The sequence below is a fragment of the Acyrthosiphon pisum genome, chromosome A1 (assembly GCF_005508785.2).
Source record: "Acyrthosiphon pisum isolate AL4f chromosome A1, pea_aphid_22Mar2018_4r6ur, whole genome shotgun sequence".
Lineage (NCBI taxonomy): Eukaryota > Metazoa > Arthropoda > Insecta > Hemiptera > Aphididae > Acyrthosiphon > Acyrthosiphon pisum.
Window position 1 is genome coordinate 131040139 of NC_042494.1, and position 10821 is coordinate 131050959.

A 10821-nucleotide genomic window follows, 5' to 3' on the forward strand; every position below is an offset into this window, starting at 1 on the left:
TTTTTTTTCTTTATAACTTAACTAAATATTCTAAAAGAAATTAGTTATTAGTTTATAGTTTATTAGATCTAATTCATATGAAATAAATATAGATACAGAGACCTTTATAATATATACATTTTAAAGTTGAAAAAAAAAAATAAAAATACATTTAGTTTCTATAAATGATGCTTTAAATTTAGTTTAAAAAATACATTGTCTATTATTCTAGCCTAGCCAGTTTTAGTAAAGATAAATTATTTTACTTTCAGAAATCGATAGGATAGGCTAGATTGTCAACATAACCTTGTTAGTTATCTGCAGGTACTTTTTGATATTATTAAAATTATTTATAATAAGTAGGTATGTAAATGTGAACAAAAATAAATATAATAAAACAATTATCTGATAAGAACACAAACTGTTTCAATATTTACCCACCTATTTTATAATCATTATTCATCATTGATATCACCTTTTTAATAATTATATTGACGCCTTTGTCATTACACTCATGCCGATATTCCCATACATAATTTTTAAATAAAATTATTTATCCCTTTCATAACTAAATATGACATGCATATGTTTTCTTTATATTGTTGATTGAGGTATTTATAAAGCATTCCAAATGCCGTACGAGTTCGCACTGTTGCATAGTTGTTTAATACACTACGTTTGTTTAATTACCTACCTACTTGTTATTATTGTAATAAATGTTATTAGGAAAAATGTATGACATTTGTAATAAATTGTGCTCGATGTTCGTAACAGGTGATCGTCATTTTAGATATACTTCAAGTAAAACATATTATACATTAGTTGAATCGGATTTTAAGATTTTTTAAACACATTTAAAATGAAACTAATCCGGATATTTACATTGTCAGTGGTATTTTTTATTTAACACAAGTAAGTTCATAATCGTACACATTTTTGTATAACTTAGTATAATTTTATATTTATACATAAAGGAGTTAAGTGAACTAATTCTAAATCAATATCGTTCAATAGAGTTTCCATATAAATATAATGTAATATTATGTATATAAATATATTAAACTGGATTACGTTAGTATAATCAAATGGAAAATACAAAAGAACACGTGTGAATTCGTTTTGTTGTGCTTGTGATCATACAATTGTATATTATGTTTTATATTAATATCAATCATTTTCACAATCATAACCAAATTAAAATTTTAAGTTATTCATCGAGGAAACATGAGATACGTGTAAAACGTTTTTTCTAAATTAATTGATTAAATACTGATAAATTTACGGCATGGTTTATTTAAACATTTTTTAAATGAATTGTATTGTGCATGTTATTATGTAAAGTACTGGTTGTTTACGATTTTGAATCTAGGTACCTACTCATGGTAATTCGTATTATTGTAATAGGTAGTACTAAATATGTATTGTAGGTACTTGTGAAAATCATACAAGTAATTTATTTATTTATTTATTTTTTTTTAAGGAGAATGAAACGGATGCGTTAGTAGCACGTATGATTGAAGGTGGAGCTAACTTGGCTATAGATATAGGTCTTAAATTGATAAAAATCCCGATTATGGTAGGTGGAAAAATCGTCTGGAAATGTATAAAAGTGCCTACTAAGTTTGTTTGGAGTCTTGCAAAAATTCCTTTTAAAATTATTATTAGACTTGCCTGGAAATTTTCTAAAAAACCATTAAAAGCTATTACGCCACAATATTTACAAGATACTATAAGACAACACGTAACTAAGTATCAACTGAATAAGAAGTTGAGAAAACAAAAAAAATCAAGGACCCATCGTTTCAAGATGGCAGTTAAAAATAAAATAAATAGCTGGGAAAACAGTCATAAAATGAGAAAACTGAGACAAAAGAACAATCGTCAAAAAAAAATAATGTAATACCCATATTATATTGTAACGGTTTTAATGATTTGTTTTTCAGTATGTTTAAATTACATAGTAGTAAAAACAATTTTTGGTTTTGGATTAGTTTGTTTTTTTTTAAATGCACCTTTTAACTGGTTGAATTTCGTGAATAAATTGTTTTATCTGAAACTCTTTAAATTGTGGTATATAGTATCAATAGCTGGTGGCCAACGGTAACGAACCACAAAACACCGGCAGAACCTATCACCCATGTGGATGTTGTATAGTCATCGCTGCAGTGTCCGACCAGAAAACTTCACCGCTCGTTTAGGGAGCTGTTTACCTTCAGATTGTAATTGTACGTAGAGTTCGAAACTTAAAGCAAAATGCCTTTCGATGAAGTTGTGTGTATTATATAATTGGTCAATGGTTTAAACTCGATTTTTTTTACTAAACGTACAATGTAATTTGGGACATGTAACAGCAGTCAGCAGTTGTATGCATTACATATCGTATAACATTATGGTTTGATATATTATTATGTTTAATTGTATATCTTGGACCAACGAGAAACCGTTACGAGGAGTTATGGTACATTATTATTGATATGATGCTCACCTCATCCCTTTAAGAGCCCTTTTCCACGAGCGTTTATGAAATGAATTCGGAGAAATACAAGCGTACCCACGCGCGTGAGTTTTAACGCTAAGAGTAAACGCGATGTCTTGCTTCTTCGCGCGTTTTTAGGGTTCCGTACGGTAAAACGGAACCCTATTACTAAAGCTCCGCTGTCTGTCTGTCACCAGGCTGTATCTCATGAACCATTAAAGAGTTAGAAAGTTGAAATTTTCACAGATTATGTATTTCTGTTGCCGCTATAACAACAAATGCTAAAAATCCTAGAATATATAATATAAGCAGTGTTGCCAACATGTTTATGGCTGATGATGGTACGGAACCCTTCGTGCGCGAGTCCGACTCGCACTTTACCGGTTCATTTTTTTTCTAAACGCGCGTTCGATAGCAATCAATTGCAGACAGTTAGGACGTTTCCACAAGAAAAAAAACGCACGTCTCAGTACCAACTATCATATAACTTATGTAAAAAATGTTTAATATCAATTAGTGAGGTTGGTATAATTGATAAAAGAAGAAGAAAATCATGACTGTCAAATTTCAACCAACGCTAATTGTTAATTGTCTTATCACGAAAATACAATTTATATAGAAAATCGTTTTTTCCTCGTTTTTTTAATTTTTTAATTTCTTCATCAACTATGGACTCGAGAAATGAACATGTTGACACTGAATTATTTATAAGTGCTATTGAGAACGAGAATGCGATACGGAACACTCAAACTGCTGAATATAGCCAGATAAATGCCAAGACAAAGGCCTGGGAAAATTGATATAAAATATTTTACAAACATTTTGACGATAAATCTATAGCAGAACAAAATGACATTGGTAAGTACATTATACATAAACTATACTTATGGGTCATATATTTAAAAATATAATTAATACTTAATAGTAGCGGTACTTAAATAATATCAATGTAATTATTTTTTTTTATTTCTAATGATACAATTTACATTTAGTGTTTAGTTGTATAATAATACATGGATAATTAATATTCATTATTACTTTATCAACAATCTATTCATAGTTTATGGTTTTGGTACTATATTAGGAAAAAATATTATTAACTAATTTCTTATATTTTGTTGATCGTCATAATATTATCAAATATGATTGAAGAGTAAAAATTAGATGTTTTAAGTGCAAATTTAAATAGTGTATTACCTATGCCTACTTATATTTTATGAGGGAATATTATTTTCAAGTAAACAAAAATATACTTTAGAATATAATTCTTATAATATATACAATAATATATAATAATATTCATATAATCTTATATATAGCCGTGGTCAGTTTTATGACGGTACTTATGCAAATGTAATCACTATTGCTAAAAATGGACTGTTAAATCCTCTATACAGTATACTCGTATTTTAACGAGGAGGGGGCACTTAGTGCATCTGATTTTTTGTTGAAATTGTTTGTATTTAATAGTGTAGGTACTATTACTATTAATCATAGAGATGTATATAGACAATAGTAAATTGTGTGGCAAGGGCGGGAAGTGAGCTATTTCAGTCGCGGGCACGCAGGCGAGGGCAGCATTTCGCCCAAGACTGAAATACAATTGCCTCCTCGCACGAGCCACACATACTAATTTTTGTCACGCCTCTACATTCATCGATCACGGCAAAGGTAATGCAGCGATCCATGCAACAACTAGACTATAATTCTACGACAACAATATTTCACGAAAGAAACGATTTGGTTTTATTTATTTTAAGCATCACGCATAGAGGCTATAATTTGAATATAAGATCTCATCAAACTTTTATGTTTTGTAAGGACCGAGGTAAAGATTTCAATGTGTGGTTGTGCAAAAGATACGCGAGTGATATGTGCACCCACGTTTCCATTTTACCGACCTGCACTTTTGGGGATTTCCACTTTATCGCCCGATGGAAAAATGACGCTTTCCTACGTTTCGACCGCTATCGAAAACCAAACTTTCGGCGCAGGCGTGACAAAAAAAAAACATTTCACACAAATTTTTAATTTTATTCATTACTATCAATGCTATTTATTCAATCACAGTTTATCAGGCGATGAGACGGAAAAGAAACATAATATTGTATACCTCTCACTAACAAAGTTGTGACACGAAATGAAAACTGTATTATATGTGTTTTATTAATTTATTTGTATAACTCATTGTCCCGCATGATTCTGCTATCCGCGGGCACAATAAAAAAAATGAGCCGATAGCCGCTGTTTGATATGCCTGCTTTAAGATAAACGGCATGTCGAAATTACTAATTTAAATTCACACACGCATCATCGTAATTATTGTGAATGGGACAGCAAAATCAATCGAGCTTTAGTAGTAGTTGTTGTGCACGAATGTGAATGTAGTGAAATTGTATTAAGTTGACCTTAAACTGCATCTGTTTCCACATAATATAATGATATAGTCGTATAATACCACTATATTGGTATGTAATTCAATACACTCATTTTAGTATTTCGAGTGCGAATTAAATACACCATTTTGCCATTGGTGTCCGACAGACTCGAACAAGGCGTGAGAGTATTATATAATATTATTAGTCATAGAATATTTAATTCAACTATTAGTTTGACTGCGGTAGTGTTGTCAATAAAGCTCTTCAAGTTGCTCAAAATCAAAAAATGCCGATTAATTAAAAATGTTGTGAAATAGCCACTTTAACACTATCGAAATTATGATGAGTTTCATTAAAATTAGTTAAAAAAAAAAAGTTTTTGATATTTTATATATAGGAATAAAATATACCCACAAGAATCATAAAGTTTCTATGATTTAAAATGTTTTACATTCACGCCGAGAACGTTGAATAAATTCAAGTATACTTCAAACCATGGCCATTAAATATAACTAAGAGGACGTTATTACACACTGCCATTTGTTGTTTCAGTCTTACGGGTGCGTAACATAGAAAATTGATGCTCAGCAGATCACGTTTAGCTCCGTTGGGTTAAAAATTAGAGTGAATTGACCTATTAAGAAATTATTGATGGTACCTATATGTAACAATATTATCCGTGCTTTAACATTGGTTTTCTACGATAATTCAATTTTTTAGCTATGTTTATGTATATAATATAGATTAAATTAAAAATAACTCACTTAAAAACTGATTTATCATAAAAAACCCACATGCAAACACAGAGAATATTCTTACCATTAAGTTTTTTTAAATAGATTACACTCTAACTTTGAAACTAACGTTTTTTTTTATTAATCAACCCGCGGAAACTCAGGCCATTGACTGGTTTTTACTGTGGGGGAAGGTACTGTAAGTTCTAACACGTGTGTTTTGGTTTTGGCAGAATTTTTAGTGGGCACCTGTAGGTATCTGCCATGCTCAGGTGGAGGATGACGGCACTTCTCTCCGGACGCCGTGACTTGCCCGAAGAAAAATGCCACCTGCGGCCGGCATCGAACCGAAATCTTAATCCGCTCGGCCACTCCGTCCTCTTAAAAATGATCTAATGAGTGTAAATTTGGTAGGTTACGCAATTTTAAGACGGAGACAACAAATATCTGTGCTGCAGCGTCCTTTTAAGGAATCTTTGTATAAAATTAAAATAAACAATATTGCATATTATTATGTCGAAACATTGAAAAAATAAATAAATATTAAATTACCAACCAAGCTAAAAATTATACAGTTTTATTAAAATAATTCAGACGTATCAAGGCCGCGTATAATAGAACAAATAACGACATTGTGTTATTAAAAAATGCCTCGTATCAATAATATAATATAAAATGTCTCGTATAATATTATTTAACCATAATATGCGTGGTAAAAAAATTATGATTATGTCGGAAAAGTAATTATATACCTAGGTACTTCAACTAATTGCGAAAATTGATCAATTATTAAATTTGTCTAATTACATTTTGCACATGTTTTATATTGGAATCTGTAACAAAGAATAGTTCTACACCAACGTATGTGCACCTTATTATTATAATGTTAGTTTAACTAAACAATTCAATTATAAATTATAATTAGGTATTAACTTATTTGGGATTGTAAGTTGTTTTTAAACATTTTCATTAATTTAGAAAAATATCAATTGTTCACTGATATTCCATTAAATATACCTAATTATTTATATTTTAAATTTAATTTGTATTTCATATTATAATATGCTATTCATGTAATCGTATTTAATTTAAGTACCTGTTATAGTATAAATAAAATGAATAACTTTACTTAATGAATTTTTTTTAACAAATTAAAAATGTTCAATGTTTTTACCATTAATTTTAGCATTATTTCTGAAGCGAGTGAGTTAATTTTTTAACTTTTGGTATTTTTTGTTGTTATAGATGAACAACTATATTATTATATATTTAACATATTATAGTAATAGTGAATTTAAAACACGCAAACATTTTTTTTTGAATTGTTTCCACCCCCTTTTTCGAGTTCCAATTTGAATTTACTTATTGAGAGTGCCTCCGGAGTGAGTTAATATTTAGATTTATTCAATATGTTCTATTTATTTTGGTTACTAACAATTTTTATTATTATATTTTTTTAAGGAATGTTTAACAAAAATGTGCAAATGTGCAAATTTTGTTATTTTGATGAATTTTGTTGAAATTCTAACTACAGACGCTCATACAAATTTATTGTGGATTAACGCTCAAATTGTTTGTATAATTTCCACTAACAAAAACATATGAGGAACCTTTTCTTAATTTTTTAAGTTTTTTAACTGTGTGAAAATTTTTTATCGACAATAATAAAAAAAAAATGAAAAACAATCTAAATTGTCTTATGCCTATAGGTATATAAATGGTCCAAAAATACTCAAGAGATTTTGAAAATTTGTCGATCTGTAGAATATGACAATTAAACATTCAGGGAAAATTACATACAGTTTTTTCGTTAAAGTATATATTTTTTGCATTTTTATACAAAAACTGATATAGTCGATGAAGTTGAAGAAGGTGTGATTTGGGCTTAAACATTGGATGGACGATTGTAAAAGTAGCTTTTATAATTAATAATTTACAATTATTGATATATCAATAATAGTATCTATAGATATAATTCATATTTAAGTAAACCTTAGCCATTATAATATTATATCCAATATCGTAGGATATACTATAAACACTGACACACCGTAACATAGTTAAATTTATTTCAAGAAGTTAAAAGTTGCCAAGTAAGATTTTTATAACATAAAATAATAACAATTTCAGTCACCTAATTTTTTTGGATTTATAATTTAAACTTGCATTACCTATTCTGAGTGTTAATAGTAATAAATTATTGGATGAATTGTCAATCGAAAAAATATTTTTTTAATCCTGATATACATATTATAGCTGCAGTTTATAAATTATATTATCTATACTCTATTCCAAAAGAGAAGTTCAGCCGACTGAATTTCGTGTCGGTGCTTCTCATTTCCCACCAACGACCCGTATTAATGGATGATTTAGATAGTCATAAAAGTTCATACATGTTCATTGGGAAACATCGGCTAACAAGGGGGGGGGGATTTGGCTTCAGCACTTCCGCAGCCATCAGACGTATACGCGAAAGTGATTATTGTCTTTTGGAATAGATTAGGTAGGTATAAATTGCTATAAATTGTTCTACAAGCGAAAAGCTACAACTAATATTTCCAACTTTACAAGTGATGACTAGACACAGGTTAGGTTAGGTCTAGACACAAGTCACGCACATTTTCAACCTTGATCAATACAACAGATGAAATATGTAAATTTATTACTCAATAATACAATATACGCCGTATACTATTGGTTCTATACCGTATACGTAATGTACAGGGTGATCCATTTAGCGTAAGACACTTAAAATATGAAAAGTAGATGGTTAAACGATAAAGTGTCTTACGTTAAATGGATCACCCTGTATAAAAGTATATTATATTATATGGGCCTAGTACATAATAAAAACCTAATAAACTAATAAAATATTAGTTATCAAGGGAGTATATGAAGAGTAAAATGTATGAAGTCTTTCTGTAAAATATTGTCACGAAGAATGAAACTAGAATATTGTTATTGTTTGTTTGAATGTAAATTAAACATAGGTATTATAAAAAAGTGATAACCATTTTTAATGCATTTCACATAAGATATTATATTTTTAAAGAACATGACAAAACGTTTTAAAAACATACAAAATGAAAATATTTTAAAAATGTAATCATCCCACAATACTGCGTTGTGGGAGATATAATATTAGTTACCTATACTTAGTTTATTACGAAATTTTTACTTTATTATTCTAAATACATTGACTGCCACGAGCCCGCCGGCGACCCAACACGGATGCAAACACACAATCAAAAATGACAAAAATATTAAAATCCTTGGCATAACATTCGATTCAAAATGTTCTTGGACACCCCACATTCTACAACTAAAACAAGCTTGCGCCAATCGACTTAATATAATTAAAACGTTATCCCATACATCATGGGGAGCCCATTCCTCGGTACTTATCAAGATCCACAAAGCTCTCATCTTGGCCAAATTAGATTATTGGATCACCCCTATTTTTTTCAGCAAACCACCGGCACCTAAAAAAGCTCGAAACACTCCATAACTCAGGTATGCGACTTGCAATAGGGGCATTCCGTTCCAGTCCCATTGACAGCATATCCAATATAGCAGGAATACCCTCCCTATCACTGAAATGGGCAGAGCAGAAAACTTTACTGGCAGCCAGAGTATATAGATCCCCACAAGGAATCTCCTCATCTCCCTTAAGGATATTTAAAAATCTACAAGATAAATTTGACCTAGACCAGATCATACCATCAACTATCAGTCTTCAGCCACCTTAGACAATTTCTCTAGACATCAACCTTGATCTCCATCATCTCCCAAAAAAAGACACAAATCCTAAAATATATAAACACTACTTCAATGAAATCATAGCTAAAGCTGAATCACACACACAGATTTACACCGACGAATCTATAACAGATCAAAGAGTCGGAGCTGCAGTCATATGTGGCGCCATCAAAATTCAACTTAAATTATCCAACAAATGTTCAATATACACAGCTGAAGCCATAGCAATACTAGAAGCCATAAAATATTTCACACAATCCGTCAACGACAAACTATGTATTATACTAAGTGACTCACTTAGTGCATTACAACCAATCCTACTGATATAGTAAGAAATATTCATAATTCCTGTCACATTGCACAGTCTACCGGCAAACACATATATTTCATGTGGATTCCCGGACATAGCAATATAACAGGCAACGAAAAAGCAGACGAGGTCGCCAAACTCTCGCACATGTCACCTAAAGCTATCACTATATCAGATTTCTCCTATACCGACGCAAGAAAATATATAAAAATCACACAATCGAAAGGTGGCAACAATATTGGTCAAATCAAACAACCAAACTCAACGAAATTAAAAAATCAATAATCCCATGGCCTCCCCCTCCCGGGTGTTCTAGAAGACTAGAAACAATTATAAACCGCCTAAGAATAGGTCATACTTCATGTACCCACCGACACCTTTTGACAAAAGAGGATCCACCCAGCTGCACCACCTGTGGTGTCCAACTCACGATCAAACATAATATCTTCACCGAGTGCAGAAATAACCAACAAGATCGTATTGAAACCCTCGGAACCACCCACCTACACGAAATCCTCAGTCCTGAAGCTACCGCAATGCAAAAATTATTTATTTTTATAAAAAAATCCACATTATATAAGGAAATTTAACTTGTATTAATATGTATATCTTTTGTAAATATGTCATAATTATGTAATTTACTGTCAGACCAATGGCCAGAGCTGCCGCGGTCTTTTATGTCTAATAAAAAAAAAAAATTAAATAATATAATATACTTAATAATATATTGATAAATACTGTGTCAATAAAAAGGTTAAATATTAATAGAGTCAAATTTCCAATGTGGTGAATTTCAGACAATACCATCAATATGTTTGACGTCACATCAACAAATCATACATTAAGAAATTCCATCTTTGTACCACGGTGTGAGTGGATCTGTGACAAATGAGTATCATCAATATTTAGCTTACATAATGAATTGAGAGGAGAAATATGGTCTAGTGAATCAAATGTTGATAGTCATTTATACCAACATAGTTAATTTTAATTTGCTTAATTTATATTTATTTTTCTTTGTTTAGTTGTTTTTTGACGATTTAAATTTGATGCTTTACAGTTTAAACCAACTGAAGTTTCAGTATTTATTCAAAAGATGGTGCTGCTGGTATTGTTATAAAGGTAATTTGAATCAAACGTATTTTCTACAACATTAAAACTGATATTCGGAGTTAATAACAATCT

General features: G+C 30.3%; 1 long non-coding RNA gene across 1 annotated transcript; it reads left to right on the top strand.

Annotated features, from left to right (window-relative positions):
• The first annotated feature begins 708 nt into the window (after nucleotides 1–708).
• Nucleotides 709–1809, top strand: LOC115033678. The gene is made up of 2 exons (XR_003838973.1): nucleotides 709–891; nucleotides 1460–1809. It is a non-coding gene; the product is annotated as an uncharacterized LOC115033678 (long non-coding RNA).
• The last annotated feature ends 9012 nt before the right edge of the window (nucleotides 1810–10821 follow it).